This window comes from Cydia strobilella, chromosome 18, assembly GCF_947568885.1.
Source record: "Cydia strobilella chromosome 18, ilCydStro3.1, whole genome shotgun sequence".
NCBI lineage: Eukaryota > Metazoa > Arthropoda > Insecta > Lepidoptera > Tortricidae > Cydia > Cydia strobilella.
In genome coordinates this window covers 1,084,838-1,111,404 of record NC_086058.1, presented here as the reverse complement: position 1 = coordinate 1,111,404, position 26,567 = coordinate 1,084,838, and positions in this window count along the sequence as shown.

Genomic DNA, 26,567 nt, shown 5'->3' with positions numbered 1-26,567 from the left:
CATATCAATAATTGCCCACGAATATTAATACTTGTTCAAGACAACATTATTATACTAATAGCCTAGGATTAATTTAATACTGTTTAACAAATGTGCCTTCGTAAAAAAATTGTACCGTAGTAGGAAACAAGTAACTGTCCAAAAAATTTTTTTGTGACACACTTTTATTGCTGACTGTACTTCTTCTCGTTTGCATGTCTATCGAGTACTTCTTGAGACCTTAATAATGAGCCTAAACTTGATGTGTTTGTGTTTTTCCATCGAGGAGTTCCTTTGGCTACCTACCAGCTGCATCATCAGAACACCTGCATGTTAGCATATTATTGCATTGTCACCAGAATTACGACAGTACTCCAAATTTCAACTGAATCTGATACCGGGAAGTGGTTCAAATTTTTGTTACAAGATTTGAAGCACTATATATACAAAGGTAGGGTATATACGCAGTGAAGCTAAATAAAAGTGTGTAAAATAGACGGAGATGTCCATACAGGTATGTTGTTAGGTACCTAGTAGTAGTATATATATTTTTGCAACAACTGAATATATATATTTTTGCGGGCTCGCTAGAAGCTTTTATGTTATTATTTGCTCATACAGCAGCCTTGGAAGAATTACGAAACCGTTTCCAAGGGATCACGTCACGTCACAAAAAAAATTTATAAATATAAATTACTAGATTTTGCCCGCGACTTCGTCTAGTGCATGGTGGTAATTTGGGTAGCTTACTTTTTATCCGATTTGCTTTTTATCGATTTTCCATGCAAATTTCCACCCCCCTTTCCACCCCCTCAAAGGATGATTTCTGGTATAAAAACTACCTTATGTCCAATGTCCTTCCCCGGGACTCAAACTATCTCTATATCGAATTTCAACTAGATCGGTTCAGCGGTTTAAGCGTGAAGAGGTAACAGACAGATAGACAGATAGACAGACAGACAGTAACACTTGCATTTGTAATATTAAGTATGGATATATTGTCATATTTAAAATTATTAGGGGGTAAATTAAAACTGTACCCGCGTATACCATATGAGTCACTTACAGTGTCAAAACTGACATATACATGTTTTCTCGCAATCCGTGGCTACGTTTCATAGCGATAGTAGTTTATTTTAATTTTTAGGGTTCCGTACCCAAAGGGTAAAAACGGGACCCTATTATTAAGACTCCGCTGTCCGTCTGTCCGTCTCTCTGTCACCAGGCTGTATCTCATGAACCGTGATAGCTAGACAGTTGAAATTTTCACAGATGATGTATTTCTGTTGCCGCTATAACAACAAATACTAAAAAGTGCGGAACCCTCGGTGCGTGAGTCCGACTCGCACTTGGCCGGTTTTTTTTTATTGACACTCGGCGCGCATGATCTTTCCCGTTCTTTCTTGCGAAATGTGACAGTGACAGCGGCAAACCGATGGAACGGCCTAAAAGCAGGTTTTCTATCGATGGTTATTAGACATGTTTTCTCACAATCCGTGGCTACGTTTCATAGCGATAGTAGTTTTTTTAAGTTTTTAATTGTATTTGTTACCTCGTACGTATACCAATAATGAATATAATCAGTATAATGTGATAAAGTATCCACCTAAGATACCTAAAGGAAATACCAATGGCGACAATGGAAACAGTGTCCACAACAGAAATTAAGTTGTCCCGTCCATTTCGGCGATTCTTCTTAAATCAAGTTACGGGCATCTGCCACTAATGGCCAGTGTTAACACAATAATGCTGTCTCATACCGTCTTATATTGGCTTGTGGGTGCTTTTGGCACAGAATATTAGTACTAGATACAGAAAATTCACTCCCTAACAAACCGCGACTACTACGAGTTATATATATATATATGTATTTAAACATTTATTTACCTATGTATATATATATATATATATATATATATATATATATATATATATATATATATATATATATAAATCATGTTATTTAGTTAACGTGCGTTTCGCCCGCGCCAATACATGTACGGACAAGTACGAGCGAAATGCACGATAACTGAATGTCATCAGTTACATGTCATTCTGTTATCAGTGTACTTACGTTAGAATTGGCCTGAAAGACAATCTACCAAAAATAAAATGTCATCTGCTACTCCAAGAAGCAGCATTACCTACTTGGAATTTTCCATCCCATTTCCACCCCTCAGCTTTAGCAGGCATGTTTTGGCACCCTAATAAACTAAATTAGGTAAAGCATATAAACAAACCCTCCTTTTACGAATCCGGCTAACTAAGTTCACGTAACCCTCAATAAGCTCAGATTTTTAATTTAGATAAAAAAAAGCAGATGCCATCTATTAACGCGCCTGAAGACTTGTGCCTCATAAAATTTACATTTTCGTTGAAAACTTTCCAAAAATCTCTACATATCGAACTTTTGTCATAAAAAAAACCTTAACGCGAACTATTCAAAGTTCACTTTTCAACAGCGACAAAACAAGATAAGAGCTTCTTGAAATAAGCTATCGTTTTTCACTTGTTTTTTCCAATCTCTTAAAACTGTTGTGTAATGTTAAAAGAAAGTGAACCTTGGGTAATAAAGTTAAAGTTGTTATTTCAATGGATAGGGTTTTGGTTATATGAGGTTTTTGTAGTAATTCCGAACTCACGTACCTAGTAGAATGTCAGTACGCATCAAAACGTGATGAGGTATAATTATAGATGTATGTATGCATTTCTAAGTTCTTGTGCAAGATTTTGTTTTTGTTTTATAGTGTTTTAAGCTTATTAAGTTTTTCTAGTTCAGTTACCGACGTTTCCGGATTTGTACATTCAAAATGTTTATACCAAAAGTTTTTTTTTTTAATGGCGGAGCCATGGCGGTTTAAGACACAGAGCCACCAGTACCACTACCACCAGTTTCGACATTGACACACTCGCTCACGTCTACTTTCTATGCATCTCGCTCGTACTCGCATATTAGTGCAAGTAAAAGTATAGATAATTTAATTTATCGATATAGGGTCTCCCTACTTATTGTCATTAAAGTTTGCTCCTTAGAATCCTAGAATTGAGAGGTCGAATCGCCTATAGTAATATTAGATTATTTTTTCGGTTTGGGCGGATGAAAATTCACCATAGATGAGATGCATTGGGATAACTTCGGAAGCGGGGTTATTTTGAAAATTAATTCAACTATAGCAACCTCAGAAATAAATATACCATAGAAGACGTAAATGCATCTACTTCGCGTGTCTGAACCCCGACCAAGCGTCGAGGTTGACCGTCGCTCTTTACAGTCCACGCGCGTTAGTTATTGCAGCCGGACGTCCGTGCTGTGGTCCGTGAAAACTTAAAAAATGCTTCGATGCATGATAATTAAATGCAACAGCCCAAAAATTGCAAACACCTAAAGGCAAGAACATATTTCCTATCACAGATAAGTCATTTTAAAATTATATTATGCGTATATTTTGTATGAAAATATCGGCACGCTTAGTTTCAAATGACTTTCAATACAAATCGTGATATTTGCGTCATCTCCCATGATAGCAACTTGAGTCCCATTGTGGACCCCTAAAAAAGTAAAATGGAGTTAATTTATTCAGTAGCGAAGTGCGGTGAGACCGTTTCTTATGGTAATTCAGTTATTTACTGCAAGGGCCGGCCACAAATAAATTTAATAGTTCCAAAAGAAGGGGATAATTTTTTTCTGGAAAAGATGTGTGGCCATCGCACAATAGGGTTTCCTGAACGAAATTAAAGCGTACAAATGAGAGTTTTGAATTAGCATTTTTAATGGGTTGACGATATAATGTAGTTAAGGGGAAACGTTAACGAATGAAAATATTTACAAGGACAAGTTTAGTTAAAATAAATAAAGCTTTTACGCATAACAACTAATATTTATCTTGACACTGGCTTTTGCCCGCGACTTCGTCTGCGTGGAATTAGTAATTTGGGTACCTTAATTCTTAAATAAATCTGCTTTTTAATCCACCCTTTTTTCACCCCCAAATTGGTCCACACTATACATTTCCAGCCCATTTTTTACACGGGATGATTTCGGGGATAAAAGTTATTCTATATCCTTTCCCACAGCTCAAACTATCCCCATACCAAGTTTCATCTAAATCGGTTCAGCGGTTATTGATTCCCCATACAAATTTCCACCCCCCTTTTCACCTCCTTGAGGGGTGAGTTCTGGGATAAAAAGTATCCTATGTCCTTCCCCGGGACTCAAACTATCTGTATACCAAATTTCAACTAAATCGGTTCAGCGGTTTAAGCGTGAAGAGGTAACACACAGACAGACAGACAGACTTTCGCATTTATAATATTAGTATGGATTTCTAACAAACTAAAACGCGTTTTTAGATCACTGATTTAAACTTTCACCGAATCCAAGACCAAGACGAAGACCAACACCGGTATCATGGTCGCGTTTTTGTCACTTGTCATATCATGCGTCACTTTCGCACTTACGTTCTTGTTAGAGCGTGACAGGCATGGTGACAAATCACAGACAGCCGTCCATCTTAGCCACGCAAGTGCGGGTAAAACTCGCGCGCCTAGATGCTGATGTCAACTTTAGCCAGTCTTCTCCGAGACCACGGGGACAACGCCGCCCTCGAAACGTCGGAGGTAAATTTAAAACTTATTTAACGCGATTAAGTCCCGACGTTGTGAATAATAATGAGTTTTCAGATAATACTTATTATTAATTTCGTCGAAATTATTTACGAGTAGGTACGCTTCATTCTTTAAAACAACTTATCATAAACTACATATTTAGGTACTTACTTAAATTGCTGTGACTAATTCACCGAATGATATTTCAAGGACACAGAAAGAACTAAATTGCCATTAATACTTTAACGGTATTGATCTACTTTTTTAATCCACTAGACTAGAACAACAAAATGTTTTCAGTTAAAAAACTTTTTAAAAGTTCGTCAAAAGCCAAAGGCAAAGTGACATCGAGAAAAAAACCGGACGAGTGCGAGTCGAACTCGCGCACAAAGGGTTTCGTACCATTACGCAAAAAACGGCAAAAAAATCACGTTTGTTGTATGGGAGTTCCACTTAAATATTTATTTTATTTTGTTTTCAGTATTTATTGTTAATGTTGTTATAGTTGCAACAGAAATACATCATCTGTGAAAATTTCAACGGTCTAGCTATCACGGTTCATGAGATACAGCCTGGTGACAGACAGACAGACAGACGGACAGAGGAGTCTTAGTATTAGGGTCACGTTTTTACCCTTTGGGTACGGAACCCTATACCACAACCAATAGAACAAATTACGTTTAAACCGAACAGTCATCAGATATATCGGAGCACGGGCCAGGGCGCGCACATTATCTGAACACTCCTCTATTGTCAAGGTGATAGAGTGCTTGTTCAGATATTTTTGAGCACCTCGACCGCTCCGATATATCTGATCTGATGGCGACTGTACAACTCAATATTGGGTAATTTAAGACATTTACCAACTTTCTAACTCCGCCTTAATTGATATAATGTCTTTGCCAAACGAAAGTAAAATAATGCCTTAAAGTAATTAATTTTCAGTTGATAAGTTTAAGTTAATTAATTTGGTACAAAATTAAAAGTTTACCTTAGCGTTTTATGTTTGGCATTTGGGACAGTTAAATTTAGTTAAAAGCGGTAAATTAATACACCATTAATTATTCTATAGAAAAACTCTTCGTGTGACAAACCTTGATGTTGCTAGGCAGAGTGATGGCAGGGGCCCGTTTCTCAAAAGCTTGTAACTTGTAATACAAGCGGATGTCACTTTTTAACAGCTTTTGTTAGAAAGGGACTTCCACTTGTATTACAAGTTACAAGCTTTTCAGAAACGGGCCCCAGGTGGACTAAAATGTTAACGGAATGGTGGACGCTTTCCGTTGGCTTGTTGGGTGGACGACATCCGAAAGATTGCGGGTCACGTCTGGATGAGATTAGCTCAGGACCGGGACAAGTGGCGTACTGGAAGAGAGGCCTATGCTCAGCAGTGGGCGATAAAGGGCTGATATGATGATGATTGATGATGAACCTTTCGTGAGACACAGACATATTAGATATATTAAAACGGGTGACTCACGTATAAGTCGAAGATTGCATGACATGTTTCGCTCCATAACGCGTGCTCCCGTTGAAGCCGCTCGTTATGGAGCCGCCCGTTTTAATACATAATATCCAATATTTTTTTTGCGTGGTTGGTGAAATTACCAATACTAGATGGTCTGATATAGTTTTTCGGAAATAGGGTTGATGTTTTAAAACGGACCATTTATTTGTATTTTATTGTAATTGTATTGTAGCGGTGTTTATACTGCGGCATTAATATTTTATTATAATATTTAATTTAGGAAGGAAAAATAAGCAACCATTATTTCCTTTGCCACTCAACCATAATAAAAAAGCAAGTAAATTAAAATCTCCGAAGTCCACAATCTGACCCTTAAAAAGTTCCCATACCCTTTTTTGTACCATTCAAATATGCACCGAAACAAAAGTGGTACGCATATGTACCACAATAGATGCAACTGGGCATTAAAATATTCAATCTCAGTTTATTTGACATCAAAAACTGTCGTTTTTGTGATGCACTCTAGTGGAATGAACGGAAAAATAGTTTTAGGGGTCTTTTTAAGTAAACTACAGGGTGCCTGTGGATTAAGGGTCCTTAAAATTTAATTTATGGAAAGTTGTAATGTATTGTTTGAGTGAGCTGGACCTGCGAAAGATAATCATTATTAAAAAAAGGTATTATTTGGTTTTCTATCACAATTTAAAGCAAAAGAAAATACGTCGAGATTTTTAACCTAAGAACAGAGAATATGTCAACTTATTTTGTTCCGTCCTTCGCCACTTGGAGGGCTTCGTCACTTTTTCTTTAATATATGACATCTATTACAGTTGGGTCTCTATCGTTTGACATAATTATTGAGTCATAATTTTTTTTTTTTTTTTTCAAATACAAATAATTTATTGAAAAAAGTATTGTACAGAGGTTCATCTTAAAGACTAAGAGTTGTTAGTAGAGGAAAGTGGTTTACGAACGCCTAAACTAGGAGTTCCTGTGTTTCAGGCAGCGAAGGACAAAATTAATCAATTTTTAATTATTCACTTAATTATAAATTAATAGTAGTACTTACACAATAGAAGTCTTATCGCCTTAACAAAATGGGTCTTAAGTATTAAGTATGTAATGATTGTCATGTAATGATTGTCATATTATCATTAGTCATAATTTGGTTTTTCTCAGAAACGCGTAACTTTTCAGGATTGCCATAAAACAAACCTAACCTAACCTATCTATAGGATAACCCGAGGAAAATCCTAAAAGTTAACGGTTTCAGATTTATGACTAATGATAATATGACAATCATTACATTATGATTTTCAATAATTATGTCAAACAAAGGGACCCCATTACAGTTTATAGGCATGATATAAGTTTGACCGCTATGTGCGTTTTTTTATACCACGTCGGTGGCAATCAAGCATACGGCCAGCCTGATGGTAAGCAGTTACCGTCTATGGACGCCTGCAACACCGGAGATATTACACGCGCGTTGCCGACCCTAACACTCCTCTCCCTCGTTGAGCTCTGGCAACCTTACTTACCGGCAGGAACACAACACTATGAGTAGGGTCTAGTGTTATTTGGCTGCGGTTTTCTGTAAGGTGGAGGTACTTCCCCAGTTGGGCTCTGCTCTAGATCTGGAATGACATCCGCTGTGCTGTGCCCTACCACACAAAGCGAGATGTCATTCACAGTGCCCATGCCTCTCTTTTGGACGTAGTTTAAGGACATATCCGGGTCCAAATGCGTGTGTCTATTTGTGACACTGTAGCTTTTAAACCTACTTGGATGGGTTTTTTTAAAGCACTGGCTTCTAGTCTAGCGCTGGTTCTTAGATATGTTTTTCCGTTTTGGGTTTCTTTTTTAATTTATATAAAGTTTTAATAATGAAGATATAAATCCGTATTAAAATATTATAATTTACAATATAATTGTTTTTATCTGCCGTGGTAATATAAAATGAACACCATTATGCTTTTCTTTGAAAATAGAATTTTAAATTGGAAAGCTGGATGACCCAGTGACTGAGTTTGAAATAAAAACACTTAAGTATAATTATAAAACAAGGTTAAACCGAACTTAGTAATCACCGCTTAATATACAGAACGACAGAACCCTTCAGTTATTGCCGACTCACGCTTACAAACCCATTTTTTTTTTCAATTTGGGGTTGTCATGTTTTCACGCTAGCCAGTTCTTTACAAACATAACTGTCAACGCTGCAATCAGAATTAAACCTTATGTCTTTTAAGGTAAGGGTGTTCTATACGGCATGATTAATTTTGTACAAAAATATTTTGGGTTTTCTAAAGGACACTGTTGATTCTAGCATGTCCCTGAATCGTGATAATTGTTTATTGTATTATAAAGTACTATTACGTGATGGCATTACTAATGGACCCTTGAGAGTCAGTTTCTTTGAACCCATGTTATTGTAGTTTATGTGGTTTTTATTTTAATTTAGTACTAGTTATTTTAAATGGTGCGTACGTGAATAGAAATGTGATCTAATTGTCTTACTTTTAAATAAATAAAGTTAATAAGATAATACTAGTAGATAAAGATAATACTAGTCTAGTGAAAAATGTTTGTGTAGGTCACGACTTTAAATTCAATTTTTTTTATGATACAGGAGGCAAACGAACAGACGCATCGCCTGATATGGTAAATGGGAATTTTCACTTTAAAAGTGTACCATTTACTTTTTTCGAATCACGAGTACTATCGATTTAAAAAGAAAAAAAATGTGTCCCCAAAAATATCTTAAATTCTATCTAACGGTTATTTTCGGTCATAATCATGCTCATCTACATTTCTTCATTACAAAGCATTTTGATGGGAAATGTTGTACCAATTTTGTCGTAATGTAAACAATTACATGCGTCACCTCTATTATCAATGAGTAGATTATTACTTTTTTTGATTAAATAACACAGCAATTACGCGAATAGGTATTATATACAGCAGAAAGTACTCGACAAATATAGTGATTAGCAATAGAAACTAGATTGTCAAGTCAAGCAGCCGCCATACGTTCTATCATTCTATGTGTTCTAAGTTCTAACTCGCGCCGCCGCGCCGCCATAGATTTTAATGCATTATTTGAGAAGATTATCAGGTTTTACTAGGTTTAAAGTGGATTTTAAGGAACCGTTATTGCTGTACATTACTTACTATACGAGGTATTTTGCGTCAGTTTTGTGCATTAATGCCACATTTTTATTTTCCTGTAGCTTAATATAATTCAGCGTATTTTATTTTTATTATACTACTTTGTTCTATACACTGACATCAGAACTATATTGTATAGGTATTATAGTTACAGTGATATAAGCCACCGCGCCATAAAACTTTTCGTTACCCCTGGTTTTTGGTCCGACACCTCTTCTATGGTTTTTTAAAGACGTCCACCACGTTTCACGTCATCATCATCATCATATATTTAAGAGTCTCTTGTCGGTGGAGCAATTTCCATGTTTCGTGGTCCTCTGCCTTTGACAGCCTGATACGACACGACGTTGAGTTTTTCCTTTATTTGATGCATGTGCGCTCTCCTTGGTCTTCCCTGCTTCCTCTTTGCTTCAACTTCCCTTCTATGATGTTTTTGATAAATTCGTCGTGTCGTATCAGGTGCCTAAGCATCTTTCCTCTTCTATTATCTATATTTCTTAACAAACTACTCTTCTCTCCTACTATACGTAAAACCTCTTCGTTGGTTTTCTTTTCAGTCAGATCTTTGCCATTCGACGCCAGCACCACAGCTCAAAAGCCTCCAGTCTCTTCCTATCATGTTGCCTCAATTTGCCACGTTTCGCTTCCGTACAGTGCTATGCTCCAGATGTACACATTTATGAGCCTTTTGCGTATATTGTCTGATATCCGATCATTAAATAACGTTTTACGTCAAAAGCTTTAAAACCCATTTAAACTTGACTGACAGGATACTGAGGTCTAACTAAGACAAAATAGCGCTTGTCTATCCCGAGCTTGTAAAGTCCTATACAAAGGACGAAGCTGTATAGCCTGTCTAGATGCGATCTACAGACAGGTGTATGTGCAAGCGCACTCTACTGCATTGTTTAAAGAACGATTCATTCGTTTCAAAATATCTTAACTACGTTTCAAGACAACCTTGAATTTGAGTCTTAACACTTGAAATTAAAGATCATTGTTGAATGAGTGTGAAATAGGATAAATGGTGTTTAGAAAAGTATGGAAGTCTCAATTGATTTAATTGGTTTAGTTAAGGTGCATGCTCATTAGTTAGAAATGTTTAGCGCCATATTTTTTTAAATAATTGCAACCAAATGACTTGAATAATTGTTTGTGGACATATATTTCATATATCATCCATATTCCAACCCAACGTCGGGCAGTTCGTATTGTCGGCAATTCCGAACTTACTGACGGCTTAGAACCTCTTAGTCTTCGGAGAGACGTTGGCTCTCTTTGCATGTTCTACCGTCTGTACAATGGGGAATGTTCCGAAGAACTTTTTGATCTGGTGCCATCGTCTCGTTTCTATCACCGCACCTCCCGCCAAAGGAGCAAAGCTCATCCTCACTTCTTAGACACATGGCACACCATGAATAAGCGGGCATCCCGCTCGTTTCTTCCTAGAACGTGCAGAATGTGGAATGAGTTGCCTCCTGAGGTATTTCCTTTGTGCTACGACATGGGATTCTTCAAGAAGCGGGTATTTAGGGTTCTCAAGGGTCGGCAATGCTTAAGTGGCTCCTGTGATGTTGCTTACGTCCATGGGCGACGATGACTGCTTCCCATCAGGCGGCTCGTCTGCTCGTTTGCTGAACATCACATAAAAAAAAAAAAAAAAAAAAAAAAATATCATATAATATAGGTACCTAGGTTATGGTACTGCATTTGAATTTTTTGAATTCGTTTTTTTTTAATACGGTGACTACTGCGGTGACTACATTTTCACTGCGGCAAACATTCGCGTATGAGAACCTAGATTCTAAAGGAGAATATTTTAAACATGCTTTGTTTTAGTTATTTAGATTCTAGTTTTTTTTTTTTTTTTTTTTAATACAATAAACATTTATTTACATACAAGATATATACAGTGGTACTACGTAAACGAAATTAATAACTAGCTTAAATCTAAAATAGGCCCTTGAGGCATTGTACCAAGGATGCTGGCGGCATTTCCCCGCTGTATCGCAATGCTGATACGTTGTGCGAGAAAGCCGCCAGCTCTTCGGTCACCAGTTACGTCAACCAGACGCTTCGCGATTTCTGCAAACAACTTATGCGCGCTGGGACCCCATGGACCTAGAGTTTCAACTCCAAATGGAACGAAATGATACTAGTTACTTTTTAATTTTTAATCACATTTTGTAAAAAACAAGAAGCAAAGAAAGTAATTTAAAAAATAAGTTTTTCAACATATTCTAGGCCACCCAGTAAAACTTTAAGAAAAGAGTATTTTACTCTCAGTCACTATTGGATCACATCATTCAATCCTGATCTGATGACAATAAGCACAAAAAGAAGTATAGTTTTCTTTTTGCTGTTGTATTTGTAGCACCGCCCACAATCTCTCTGCTTAGCATTAAGGTTGACTGGTAGAGAATGCCTTATGGCATTAAGTCCGCCTTTTGTACTGTAAGGTTTTTCTTTTGTGCAATAAAGATTAAATAAATAAATAAATACTATTACAAACCAAACAGTAATTTTCTAAATCGGTCCAGCAGCCTTCGAGAAATCAAGAAACATCAATAAGAAGATCCTAAGAAGGAGTCGGTAAACTATACAGTTCTTAAGGGTCCCCGGCAAGCTCGGTTCTCCATACAAACGTAGTTACGCTCTCATTTCAAAACGAGTAGCTAGTTTGCTCTAAAACATTATAGGATAAGGTATATCTATGTCTGTAATTAGTTTATGTAGCTTCACATTATAGGATAAGGTATAGCTATGTCTGATATTAGTTTATGTAGCTTCAGTAGGCCGAGCACATGATTGGCGCGACAGTATCTCGCCGCGTGATAGACTACCCGTCTTTTGCTAACTGTATGAATTAAAGAGGGACGGGTAGTCTATGTCGCGGCGAGATACTCTCGCGCCAATCATGTGCTAGCCCGGCTGATACCATAGTTAAAAAAAATACAGCGAATTTAAGTTTTTCAAACAAAACTTGTTTTTGCTCTATTTCGTTTGTTTTATAAACTGTACCTATATAAACTAATTACAGACCTAGATATTCCTCATGTAATTGTATGTGCAAAGTTTCATTACAATCGAACCCGTAGTTTTAAAATGAGAACGAAACTCCGTTTGTATGGGAAGGTGAAATTCGGCCGAGCTTGCCGGGGACTCTTAAGGACGTAGTAAACCAGCAGGTTACGGTTACTTGGGTACGTGTAGATGCGCAAGTCGCAAGTCCGCGTGCCCTAAATGTTGGCGCCGTGCACGCAAAGCTCTATATTACCACGCGCACTTACACTGCTACATACACTTCAGGTGTGCACAGGCCTTAGAACTTACCATTCAAGATGATACACTGACAGTAAACGTTTAATTATAACAAATGGCTATTCATTGTACGACTAATGATTAAAGACTGTAAAGATAGGTGCTTTAATGAGGGCTACCGTTTTTGTGCTCACCAGTTGGCGCCACTGTAGAGGTCCAGAAAAACAGATCTCAAAATTATTCTACGGTTATTTTTAGAAGTTAGAGAGCGAGTAGTTTTTTTTTTTAAATAGGAGGCAAACGAGCAGACGTATCACCTGATGGTAAGCGATTACCGCCGCCCATGGACACCCGCAACACCAAAGGGGTTGTAAGTGCGTTGCCGGCCTTTAAGATGGGAATACGCTGTGTCCTATGTCCATACATTATGCTAAGAAAATGTTCTTGCCAAGTTTCATGTTATTTATTTATTTAATCTTTATTGCACAAAAGAAAAACTTTTCGTAAAAGGCGGACTTAATTCCAATGCATTCTCTACCAGTCAACCTTAAGGCAAAGCAGAGAGATTGTGGGTTATGTCCGAATGGCGTTTTGAAATGAGCAAAAACTTAAACTTCGATTGTATAATAGCGGCGGCAAGGTTCATGTGACTCTTAACCCATATATGCCCATTGGGTAGTTTTCGACCCACACTCTTTAAGGTTACAGACTCACTCCCCTACTAATTTAACGTGTCATCATTCGTTTGCCCTTGTCCCATTCACTTGGGGTCAGCGCAGCATGTCTTTTTCTTCCATACATCTCTGTCACCCGTCATCTCATCATTCACTTGCGTTAGTTTCATATCATCTTTCACACAGTCCATCCACCTTTTCCTCGGTTTTCCTCTCCTCGTACTTCCCTCCACATTCATTCTTAATACCTTTCTCGTCACATGACTTTCATCCCTCCGCATCACATGCCCGTACCATGCTAGGCGATTTGCCCTTACTTTTTCTGTTATGGGTGCAACTTTCAGGCACAAATTTAATTTAACGTGTAGGAGCTTGTTTTATTCATTAGGTTGAAAACGACAAAATGGGCACATATGGGTTAAGTGAACCACCAACTTTCTTTATACCTGTTTACTAGGTACAGTATGAATATCAACAATATACATAATACGGTAAATAATGCCTTTTAATTGTACTTTTTATAACGTGCAATAAATTAATAATTTATGTTAAATAAAATAATTAATAATAAAATTAATACATTTATTACATTTATTTTATAGTAAATATTCCGTTAGTAGTAATATTTATGATATAAATGACCATGTTAGCTTGAAATCATAAATTAATTATATGCAGGTAATTAATTTTAATAATAAAGCATTAACGTAGCTATAAAATCTTCGAAGTAAGACCAATAGCGTGCTCTACCAGATAATGATTCTAAGTAATTTTTAGGGTTCCGTACCCAAAGGGTAAACCGGGACCCTATTACTAAGACTCCTCTGTCCGTCCGTCTGTCTACCTGTCCGTCTGTCACTAGGCTGTATCATGATCTCATGAACCGTGATAGCTAGACAATTGAAATTTTCACAGATGATGTATTTCTGTTGCCGCTATAACAACAAATACTAAAAACAGAATAAAATAAATATTTAAGTGGGGCTCCCATACAACAAACTTACGTAATGGTACGGAACCCTTTATGCGCGAGTCCGACTTTCACTTGGCCGGTTTTTTTTTAATTGTTGTTTTATATTTTAATGACATTTTCAGAATTCGAAAAATCATCGAAAAATTTCAGATTAAGCTGAGTGGCAAACAGGTAAAAAGGTCTAAAATGGGAACTAACAGGGTTAGGGTTTAAGTTATTCGTCCTGTTTCTTGACCTGACCGATCAGAATTTATATCGGAAACAGATCAAATAATTAAAATTCGAATTGGCCTGTAAGTAGACATCTCTTATGGGTGCTGATCCAGAGATGTCAAATAGGTGTTGTCAAGCTTACTTCTCTTAAACTTACTTACTACGGTCTACGGTGACGCAACGACCCAAAGTGAGTCCTGGCCTCCGACACCAGATCACGCCATGCCTCTTTGTCTTGCGACAGCTCTCTCCAGTCGCCATGGCCGAGGTTGAGCAGGTCTTGAGCAACTACGTCGTTCCAGCGGTACCTAGGACGTCCTTTCTTTTAAACTCCACTCCACGGAAGACCAGCGCTGTAGCATATACCTATATCTTAGACTTCTTAGAGCACATGCTGAGTATATTTGTAGCCTCTATAGCAGCATCAATATTGTAATTATTGCATGTTAATATAAGCTACTTGTAATTTTACGTGTTAGTGTATAAGATCTTCTTCTTTTTTTAAGCTTGTATGGTGCTGTATGTAGATTTTTACGATAAACGTTTTCTATTATATTCTAAAAGTCATCTTTAAGAGAAACTTCTTGTAAACAATGTACAAGGAAGTGTACATGAAAGGGTTCTTTACGGTTACGTTCTCCTGGGTCACTTTTAAAATTCTGATTTTATGATTGAATTAGACAAATATGCACTTTGGTAATTATAAGCCCTTTCTATAACGGGTCAATTACTGAGCGTAGTAGAACGTATAACACTTCTTCTAACAAAGTCCGTTACTTTTGTCCTCAAGCTGAAGGGACTGAATTAGATATAGTTGATTCACCCACAAATGTAAAATAATTCTAAGTTTTCATCTTCATTCAAACTAAGGTAAAACTTGAAATACATCATAATGTCAATACCCCATGACTCCCAACTTCACCAAGCGTAAATTCAAACATCGTTCCAAAGTTAAGCTGTAAAACCGTACCTCCATTAAAGTTTTCATTTCACGTATCAAGTCATATAACCCAAAGTAATGCTTCAAAACATTTGAATAGCCTGGCCATATTATGTTTCATAAAGGGAATCAATTCAAGTTAAACTTCTAACATAGAATAATCCTGCTAACGTAACTTCTATTCGATATTGGTTTTGGTACTACGAGAATACGAGTATTAATGTACATACATGTTTGAGTTTCTCTTATACGCCATATTAAATTCTGAGTTTTGAACTTGTTCATAATATGAACAATATTCAATATTTAAAAAGTATTGTTTCAATAAAATCTCTTCGTAACGTTTATTTTTTAAGACTTAATTTGTACAATTTGTAAAAGGTAATAACGAGACATGAATTAGGCGTGTTAATTACTTATTATATATACAAATCAAATCATATATTGTTAGAAAGTGAGTAATATAAATGATGTTTATATTACATAAAGTGCGTCACAATCAGCCAGTATTTGTATATTAAACGTTATGGTAAATGCAGGTCAAATTAACATTGAATAAGTTTCATTTTTGCAAAGATAGATATAAAGATATGTTCAAAAATAAAAAGGGACATATGACTGACCCCCGGAGTACTCCTAAAATCAACTATACCATTAAATCCTGTTTAATTTATTATATTTGTTTGTTTGTATTATATCACTTAAACATAAAATACTATCTCATCATATCAGCCCTTTATCGACCACTGCTGAGCATAGGCCTCTCTTCCAGTACGCCACTTGTCCCGGTCCTGAGCTAATCTCATCCAGAAGTGACCCGCAATCTTCCGGATGTCGTCCACCCAACGAGCCGATGGACGCCAGGGGCTTCTTTCATTAGAAAAAAGCCACCATTCCGTTAACATTTTAGTCCACCTGCCATCACTCTGCCTAGCAACATGTCCCGCCCAACTCCATTTTAGTTTGGTAATGACGAAACCAACGTCTTGCACCTTGGTGCGTCGACGGATCTCGACATTCCTATCTCGATATTCATAAATACTATCTACAACTCCTAAAATATAGTACATCATAAAACTGGCTATGGCGTGTTTCATTTCAAAATAAACATGTCTCACGAGCATAATCAAATGCTTTTATAAGATCACAATTGCAAACATTGTTCAACAATAAGCTATTCTCTGTCATATATAATATTAATAATCTCTGGAAAAATATAAAGCAAACGTAAACCCTATCTAGCATTCACAGACGCCTTTTAGAATTTTAAAACAGCAATATAGAATTGAATTCATAACAAGGCTGAAACACTGTAATGCCTGAACACAGACGGGTCCAATTAGTTTCAGAATTCGAGTCCCGAACTGAGGCAAAGCTAAGTCCGATGAAATAAACCTGTACCACTTTATCTACGTACTGGTATTAAAGCCCGTTAGGAGTTGGTGCGCTGTGCAAGACTGCAAGTGACTAACTTTTTGACCGACGACGGCCTGTTTCGAACTTTAAGATACGTCAAATATTAGGTGTAGATACGATATGGATCGTGTTTTTCAATGTCAAAAGCGACGTTTTTGTTTGAAGAAACGTCACTTTTGACACTGATATATCCGATCCATATCGTATCTATTAGACCTAATATTTGATGTATCTTAAAGTTCGAATCAGGCCGCGAGTAGATTCAGCAAAGCCGAAGGAAGTATATTTTTACCTCACCGGCTCGTAAAGGCTCTCTTTATTCTTCCAAAACTGATGCGAAAGTTGCATTTGATATTGAGAATGGCAAAGTAATTTGATGAAAATTTTGAATTCGTCCTCGGCTAGTAGAATTGACTTTAAAGTGATGATTTCGAATGATAAATATTTAAAAGCATTCATTTGGATTTGGGATTTAATGTTTTACAGTTAGTATTTTCCTCTTTCCTCGCGTTGCTGTGAAAAACTTTGTGGTGCAAACCCTTGTGCGTTGAAACCCTCGCAACGCTAAAATTTCACTTATTAAACCACTCCCTACGCTGGTGGTTCAATTTTGGAATCTTCCGCATGCTTGGATATGAATATTAGCACGATGGGTTAAACTGGGCAAATTTATCCCCTTATAAAATAAATAACTAAATATTTTATATTTTTATGACGACAGGCCTGGCCTAGTGGGTAGTGACCCTGCCTGTGAAGCCGATAGTCCTGGGTTCGAACACAGATAGGTGATGAACACAGATATTTGTTCCTGAGTCATGGATGTTTTCTATGTATTTAAGTATTTGTATAAGTATTAGCCTTCTTGAGCTTACCGTGGGACTTGGTCAATTTGTGTAAGAATGTCCTTATAATATTAATTAATTTATTAAAAAAAAAATATTTTTGTAAGTCCGCTCCCGCTCCCAACTTGACGGTACACAAAGAGCGATGGAGCAACGCATGTCTGACATCCCTCGGGCCAATCCTGAGCCAGCACCTGCTATTATTATAATAGATATAGCTCTGCAAATGATGCTGATACCATACTAGTTTTGTTATGAAAACTACACTCATGTATGGCTTCTGTGGTTAGGAGAGAGTTTAAATAAGTTTTTGGCAAAAAAATCATTTTTGGTACAAACTATTATAGTTGACTGCACTTTTCTTTCCACGGGCAATTAAAACTCATCGAGACAATACAAAAAACCCCAAACACAATTACGTTATCACAGAGTTCCTATGGCCACCTCCTGTCTCCATCGTCAGATCAGCTAGATGGTACCATAATATTGCATTGTCACCCAACTTACATATGTATGCAAATTTTCAGCTTCATCGGAAACCGGAAAGTGGGTCAAATTGAACTTGCAAGATTTGATTACAGACAACCGGACAGGTAAAAGTACCTAAATAAAAGCTTGTAAAAAGTAACATCATTAGGCATTTCAAGGAGTTTTCTGCCTTTATTTCGGCAACTAACATACAATATTTACTTGAAATTTTCCTTAGCCAAATCATTGCCAAATTGGCAATATATATTTATTAAAACAATAACGTCTAGTCATTCGACAGAAGCAACATAGGTGCGACGACGAGAGAAGCGAGTTCATTGCTTTACCATCATCGACTCGTCTGCTCATTTGTCACATCATAAAAAACCGGCCAAGTGCGAGTTGGGCTCGCGCACGAAGTACGCAAAAAACGGCAAAAGATCACGTTCGTTGTATCATGTATGGGAGCCCCACTTAAATATTTATTTTATTCTGTTTTTAGTATTTGTTGCTATAGCGGCAACAGAAATACATCATCTGTGAAAGTTTCAACTGTCAAGCTATCACGGTTCATGAGATACATCCTGGTGACAGACAGACAGGCAGATAGACAGACAGACAGGCAGACAGACAGACGGACAGAAGGACAGAGGAGTTTTAGTAATAGGGTCCCGTTTTTACCCTTCGGGTACGGAACCCTTAAAACTAGTAAAATACACTACTGTATCACTGTTATTTTACTATACACATGAAAAGTCCAAAGTGAAATGACCAACAGCCATTGTTTATCAAGTTTTGATTTATCCTTTACTATAACCATCATTGGCACGAACACAGCATCCATTTAACATTTCAGTCTATATTTCCAAGTTGCAAAATCCATTTTCTATACCACTCAGTGTAATAAATCAGCGTGGTTGGAAAATAAAAATAGCACCATAAATCCAATAGCAGTGCGGGGCAAAATAAAGGGTACAATTAATAAAATTTGATCGAATTTAAACTGCTGTGAGACATACTAACATTAAATAATTTCACGGTGTAGACTCACTTGTTTTAGTCACTCGCGCGACATGTTTCGGAGAGCCTAGGTTTCCTTTCTAAAACACTAATAATCACATGTCGTGCGAGTGACTAAAACAAGTGAGTCTATCACTTGTTGTTGTGTATGTGACTATTAGTGCTTGAGAAAGGAAACCTAGGCTCTCCGAAACATGTCGCGCGAGTGACTAAAACAAGTGAGTCTAAACCGTGAAATTATTTAATGTTAGTATGTCTCACAGCAGTTTAAATTCGATCACATTTTATTAACCGTGAAATTATTTAATAAAATGTGAATTAACACGAGTATACCCTGACAAAAATTTATTTGGCCGCCTTGTTGCGGATTTTCTGTGGTACTCATTTATTTTTCTGGCAAGGATACTCTTTGACAAAAGACGTTGAAAGTCATCAAATGTCACTGAAGAAAACAAGAAGAAAAGGTTTCGCAATTATAAATGATTGTACCACAAAAATAACAAAAAAAAACAAAAATGCAAGAAAAAATATTTTTTAATACAATGAAACATTTACGGCAATGAAAGGACGAAGGATTGCGTAGTATTTCAATGAATAATCGACCTGATTCGAACTTTAAGATACGTCAAAAATATTTGACGTATCTTAAATTTCGAATCAGGCCGAATGTTTTGAAAGTTGTCGTTGACACGACAGGTAAAGGACAATAACTGCCGCGTGTAAGGCCAAATATAAATTTGTCAGGCTTTACTATAAAACGTGAAACCGAAGTCTTTACTTTAACACTTTTTTTGGGCAGATGTAATTATGAACCAGCAACTATAGGCTTTCAGACCAGAGATCGTGAGTTAGAATCCCTATTCCTGCCACTGAGTTGAGATGCAACACACCCTTAGAACTAGTCAGAACCTTACAGCTATAGAGTTACAGTTATCCTTTCTTGGTTAAAAAGTACCTTCTCTCTTACGCAGCGTCTTACGTAAGCGAACAACTCGATAACGCGAAGCGAAGCGGCGCGGCGCGGCCCGGCGGGCCCACGGCGTTCGCGTTCGCAACGAGATCGCCCACGTAGGACACTTCTATAGGTATCAAAGGATTGATTCACACCGCGCCGCATCGCTTCGCTTTGCGTTCGCGTGTTGTTCGCCTACGTAGTACGCTGCGTTAGACCAGCAAAGTATAAAATAGCAGTCCAAATTAGGAGGTGTATCATTTCGTGTGCATCGCAGTGTAATCGCGCGCCGTATATGACCGACGCAAGTGTGGAAATGCTAAAATTGCTTCATTTTCGTTACCGTGTTGCGCTCAGGATTTTATTTTGAATCGCTTTTTTTTGAAGATGTGGCAATTCTTTAATGTTAAAAATTAAACTTTAATACTTTAAATATTATTTATTATAACTGACACATAATCAAGTTTTGAAACTGCAGGTTTCGATCTCATGGCTCTTGGATACTTCATCATCATCATCATATCAGCCCTTTATCGCCCACTGCTGAGCATATGCCTCTCTTCCAGTACGCCACTTTGTCCCGGTCCTGAGCTAATCTCATCCAGAAGTGACCCGCAATTTTCCGGATGTCGGATGTGTTTCGTGTCTTGAATACTTATTAAATCCATCCATTGGTTTGCGACTCGGGGTTTCGGTGTGTACGCCACACATATGCTCTTGTGGCACGGACGTGGACCGACTGGGACACCATGGATTATCTTGTCAAAAAAGTGCCGGCCGTTTTTCAAGACATGCGTCGCTTAATGACATAATCCGTCGGTCTCTTGCCACCATCAATGTACCCGCTCTTCTTGAGCCGACTGGCATTATCAGAGATGATGGCAAGAGGCCCGATGGGATGTCCTTGGTTCCTTGGAGCTTGGGACGGATGTTGGTGTGGGATGCTACCTGCGTAGACACACTGGCACCGTCCCACCTCCAACGGACTAATGTAAAAGCGGGCGGAGCGGCGGAAAGCGCCGAAATTTTAAAACGTAATAAATATAAGAGCCTCGGTAGAGAGTATCATTTCGTTCCATTTGGAGTTGAAACTCTAGGTCCATGGGGTCCCAGCGCGCATAAGTTGTTTGCAGAAATCGCGAAGCGTCTGGTTGACGTAACTGGTGACCGAAGAGCTGGCGGCTTTCTCGCACAACGTATCAGCATTGCGATACAGCGGGGAAATGCCGCCAGCATCCTTGGTACAATGCCTCAAGGGCCTATTTTAGATTTAAGCTAGTTATTAATTTCGTTTACGTAGTACCACTGTATATATCTTGTATGTAAATGAAATCCATCCAAGTTATACAGCTCATGGGCGTAATGTGTATTCTTCCCATCCTGACCTACCGAGCACAGACTTGGTCCTTGACAAAAGTTCAGAAATCCACCCTCAAGGTTTGTCAACGCGGCATGGAGCGTAGTATTCTCGGCGTGAAGCTGACCGATCGCATTAGATACACTATACTACTCTCCAAAACCCAAATAGCTGACGTGGCGAAACAGCCGCCAAGCTGAAGTGGGACTGCGGGACACGTTTGCCATATGCCGGATGACTTGTGGGCTAAACCACCAATTGGGGCCCACAAAATCGAACCCGAGGTCGCGGCAGACCTCGACGGCGTTGACGAGATCACCTCGACGCCTTTGACAGGAACTGGTGGGAGACGGGTCAAGGAAAGGGGTGGAAAGGGGGGAGCGGCCTTTGCCCCGCAGTGGGACACTAGGTTCATATAGATAAATAAATATAAATAATGTTACACATCTTTCACAAGACGTCACTAAACATTAAAACTAACAACTAAAACAAAACGTTATATTATCTTCAAAATAATTATACTACTTTAGCATAGCAAAACACGCAAACCACCACCGTGTAGGTAGACCCCCACTTTATAGAATTCCGTACCCAAAGGGTAAAAACGGGACTCGCTACTAAGACTCCGCTGTCCGTCTGTCCGTCTGTCTGTCACCAGGCTGTATCTCATGAACCGTGATAGCTAGACAGCTGAAATTTTTACAGATGATGTATTTCTGTTGCCGCTACAACAACGAATACTAAAAAGTACGGAACCCTCGGTGATCGAGTCCGACTCGCATTTTTCCGGTTTTTTGGTCCTTTTTTTAAAACTCCGTTTTTGTGAGAATCGGTTTTCTAACATGAAATCGATTAAATTCCAATATTAAACGTCAAATTTAAAGCAACGCCCACGCACTAATATCTAGGTCTTAGCGTCAACGCCTGATTTTCAAACCCAAACAGCATCCGCATTCTTGTATTTCTTGATGCCTATGCGCATCAGAAATACGCATCCATTGCATCACATACGTGTTGGTTTTAATTTTAACAACACGGGTGACGCGTAACGGTTTCATGACGTATGTATGAGTAACTATGAGGTTGTGGTTTACGGTTATAGAGTACGTCAAAATGACGCCACACGAGAGAGTCCCTCAATCAGAAATAACGAAAGAGATAGCAAATCTGATCTTCTGATTTGATATATTTCTGGCGTCCGTTGGCTCGTTGGGTGGACGACATACGGAAGATTGCGGGTCACTTCTGGATGAGATTAGCTCAGGACCGGGACAAGTGGCGTACTGGAAGAGAGGCCTATGCTCAGTAGTGGGACATAAAGGGCTGATATGATGATGATTATGATATTCTGATGAAATGATCAAAAATTAAAATTGACAGGTGCCTGTGCCTGTGCCATTCGGCCAGTGGGCCACAGCGGCATAGGTCGAAATTTACCAAGTATATGCACTTGTTACTGAAGGCTATCCCAGGTAGCAAAGTGACGTCAGCGACGTCATATTGACGTAAAAATGACGTCATTATGAGGTCATAAAGACGTCGCTGACGTCATAATGACGTATAAACGCTACCTGGGATGGCGCCCCCAGGCCATCCCTAAGGTAACAGTATGGTTCGACCTTCTAACTGAATCAGCCATGTGATTCCGAGCTATGCCGCTGTGGCCCAGTGGCCGAATGGCACAGGCACCTGCCGCGATAGCAGAGGACGCTGGTTCGATTCCAGCCTGGGGCACTGGAGGCCTTGGTCACTTTTTCTTAGTATATGACATTTATTTCAGTTTATAATTCATAGTATTTTTTGAATGAACTTTCAATTAATAATTTAGGTAGAAGTATAGTTATTTATGGAATGGACAGTAAAATATCAGAATGGAAATAAAATTGTATAACATATCCATTTAAAACCGTGGTCTGCCTGTGACCACGAACGTAACGTCACGTTCGAAACGTCAGGCCATAAATAAACGTAAGTTTGTACGCGATTAAGTCCCGTGTTAGTTTTAAAATTATATCCATTTAAAACCAAAAAAATTCAAGTTACATCGCAAAAGAAATGAAAAACGTACTTGGAAAGTAAAACGCCCTAGAGCAGAAACATATCACTTTATGACTTCATAGATAATAACCTACTTTCAGAAATCCCGACCCTTACATAATTTATACAAACCCGATAAGGACTTCGTTAGCGAGATGTATATTATACTGATAATACCCCTAGTAGCAAAGTGACGTCAGCGACGTCATAATGACGTCATTTATACGTGTGTAACGGACGTCACAATGACGTATAAATGCTACCTGGGACGAATCGACGCGCCCTGTTCAGCGGCATCTAACTTGATATTTGGTATACATTTTCATATGAAGTCACTATACGGACGCGAAAAAATCCATTTTAATAATTAGTTCATGTAAGGTATAGCTCTATAAAATATTCAATTCTTTCCCTTCCAACGGTCCTGAATAACTAGCCAGTATATCTCCTAAGTTTACGATACTTATATATCAACAAGTTATGGTTGTATATTTCATTCCTTAGCCCCGTATTTTCATACGAAGAATGTTTTGCTTGACTGAGTAATGGGTGCAGCTTTGCTTGCGATGATTGGATTGTATTCTATATGTATTCTCAATTCGAGTTGAATGACATTTAATTTTTGCTTCAAATGTCTGTTTAAATAACAGTAATATTTAAGACAGACGGTCAGTAAGTGTGACATACTCTAATCGCTATATTTCTTTATATAACAATTTTTAGCAACGAAAACGGACCATTGTAATCTGTATGAAATGCCACAGGGCGGACACGCTATACATCAAAAATCACCTGCGTTTCTATGTGTGAACGGCACGTCTGTACACGCGTCATGCGTCATAGTGTGAGTAAGTTGCTTAAAAATAGTACTGAGCGGCCGGCAAACGGCCGTCAATCTGCTGTCGCGGGGCGAGGTAATTCGAGGTGGGCGGGGCGGTGCGTGGCCGTTCTGTGTGATAATACTATTACTTATTCTGTGGAAATGCTTAATATAACTAACGTATTTAATTTGATAATTATTAATACTGTATTCGTGTAAACAGCTTTGCAAATATCACATATTATGAAATCTCTTTGTAGAAGATAAGAATGGGTAGTACGTTATCCTTAAAAGATAGACATACACCATCGCGGACTTTTTTGTAGACCAATGAAAGATAGACCATTCCACCATACATTGTATGGTTATATCTCAAACGTGATTTTTTTCTGACTTCATTAGAAAATATCGTCATATTTCTGCCAATTTACAGAAAAACTAACAAATTATACGCCATAACCTTCCTCAAGAATCACTCTATTCATAGGTAAAAACCGCATAAAAATCCGTTCAGTTTCACTGAAATTATTACGATTTCCTTACTTCTCGTTTAAAAGTTGTGACAAAATACAGGCTTACAGTTGCAACCGCTGTGTGGCGCTGTCGTCGTGCACGGTCGTACCAGAAGCGACGCGATTGGTTGTACATACAATACGAGCCTTGATTGGTTGTTACCATAGACATAGTATATACAAGTAGTTATAGACGCGCCAGCGAGCGACCGGGGGTAAGAGAAAGAATATTCATATAAAATTTAGGCAGCATAGAATTTTTCTCTTTCACTTATAAATTTCAGTATTTCGCCATCGCCTCCTACCTATGATGCCCGGTCGGTGATAAGGACAAAGCATGGCAATTTTCCATTTCCTCTTATAGGGATCGCAATAAGACTATCTTTCTCTATCAAAGAGTGTTAGGCCCTTAGTTGATACGCATTGGACTGATAGAACAAGGAAATGTTGTAAGGTTACTGTGACAACGTATAAAATATCTAATAAGAAAGTAAGCCAGGCTAAACATGCAAAAATATTTATGCTGCTAACTATACTTACTTCGTACAGTCGCCATCAGATATATCGGAGCACCCGAGGTGTTCACAATATCTGAACACGCACTCTAACGCCTTGACAATAGAGGCTTGTTCAGATATTTGTGAGAGCCTTGACCGCTCAGATATATCTGATGGCGACTGTACACAAACACTACAAAAAATCGATCGTTATTTAATAAAAATTGATACTTTATGTAAAAACTAGTAATGGAATCACTCAATCGAACTAATGTAGGGATAAATGGTGATTTATTGCTGTTCGGTTAAGAAAAATGACTGCAAATACGGAAAAGCGTTTAGAGGGTGCGGGACGGGAACGAAACGAAAATCGCGATGTTGTTAAGCGGGTCAAACCCGTTTTAGATAAAGGACACTTCTCTGAGCAATACAATGACTTAGGAAATATTAATTCTGTTTCTCCTATTTGAGTCTGAAATACTGAAAAAATGTATCTCGTCTGTAAGGGAGCAGCGAAAAACTTAGCTTTAAATTCCCTTAACTTTGCGATGTCTACAGGAAAGACGCGAACGTGTTAAGCATACCTACTTACTATAACACACTTTGCTTTATTTGCCATTTTTCCTTGATATCGTAAACTAAAGAAGCTCTCGGGCCCATTGACACTGTGTATTGACTATGAGATTCGAAAGGAGCATAGCTGCGATATTAACATTATCTATAATGTTCATATGCAGAGAGAAAGATGAGGACCAGGTACGCTTGTATGAAAAACCCGGCCAAGTGCGAGGCGGTCTCGCGCACCGAGGGTTCCATACTTTTTAGTATTTGTTGTTATAGCGGCAACAGAAATACATCATCTGTGAAAATTTCAACTGTCTAGCTATCACGGTTCATGAGATACAGCCTGGTGACAGACAGAAAGACGGACAGCGGAGTCTTAGTAATAGGGTCCCGTTTTTACCCTTTGGGTACGGAACTCTAAAAACGGTTTGCGCGCGCTCGTCCACTTTCCTCTTGAATCTTTGATCCTTTAGTTTAAAAACTCAAAATTATATTTGAATTGTTATCTATTGTTCCAAATTTCAAACTGTATATTTAAAATTGTGCTTGTTATTTTTCAAATTCTAAATTATGCTTGTTATATTTTGAATCTTGCTTGTGGAATATCTTATTTACTGAATGTTACTGTTAAATTTAACTTTTTTTTTATTCGTATCATCATATAATACAAATGCATAAATATTTTCACCTCTAAATTAAATAACTAACTTATAAAACTTAAAAACTAAAACTAAAACTAAATAAAACAAATATTAAAATAAATTAATATAATTATTAAAATAATTCAACTTTTAAAAT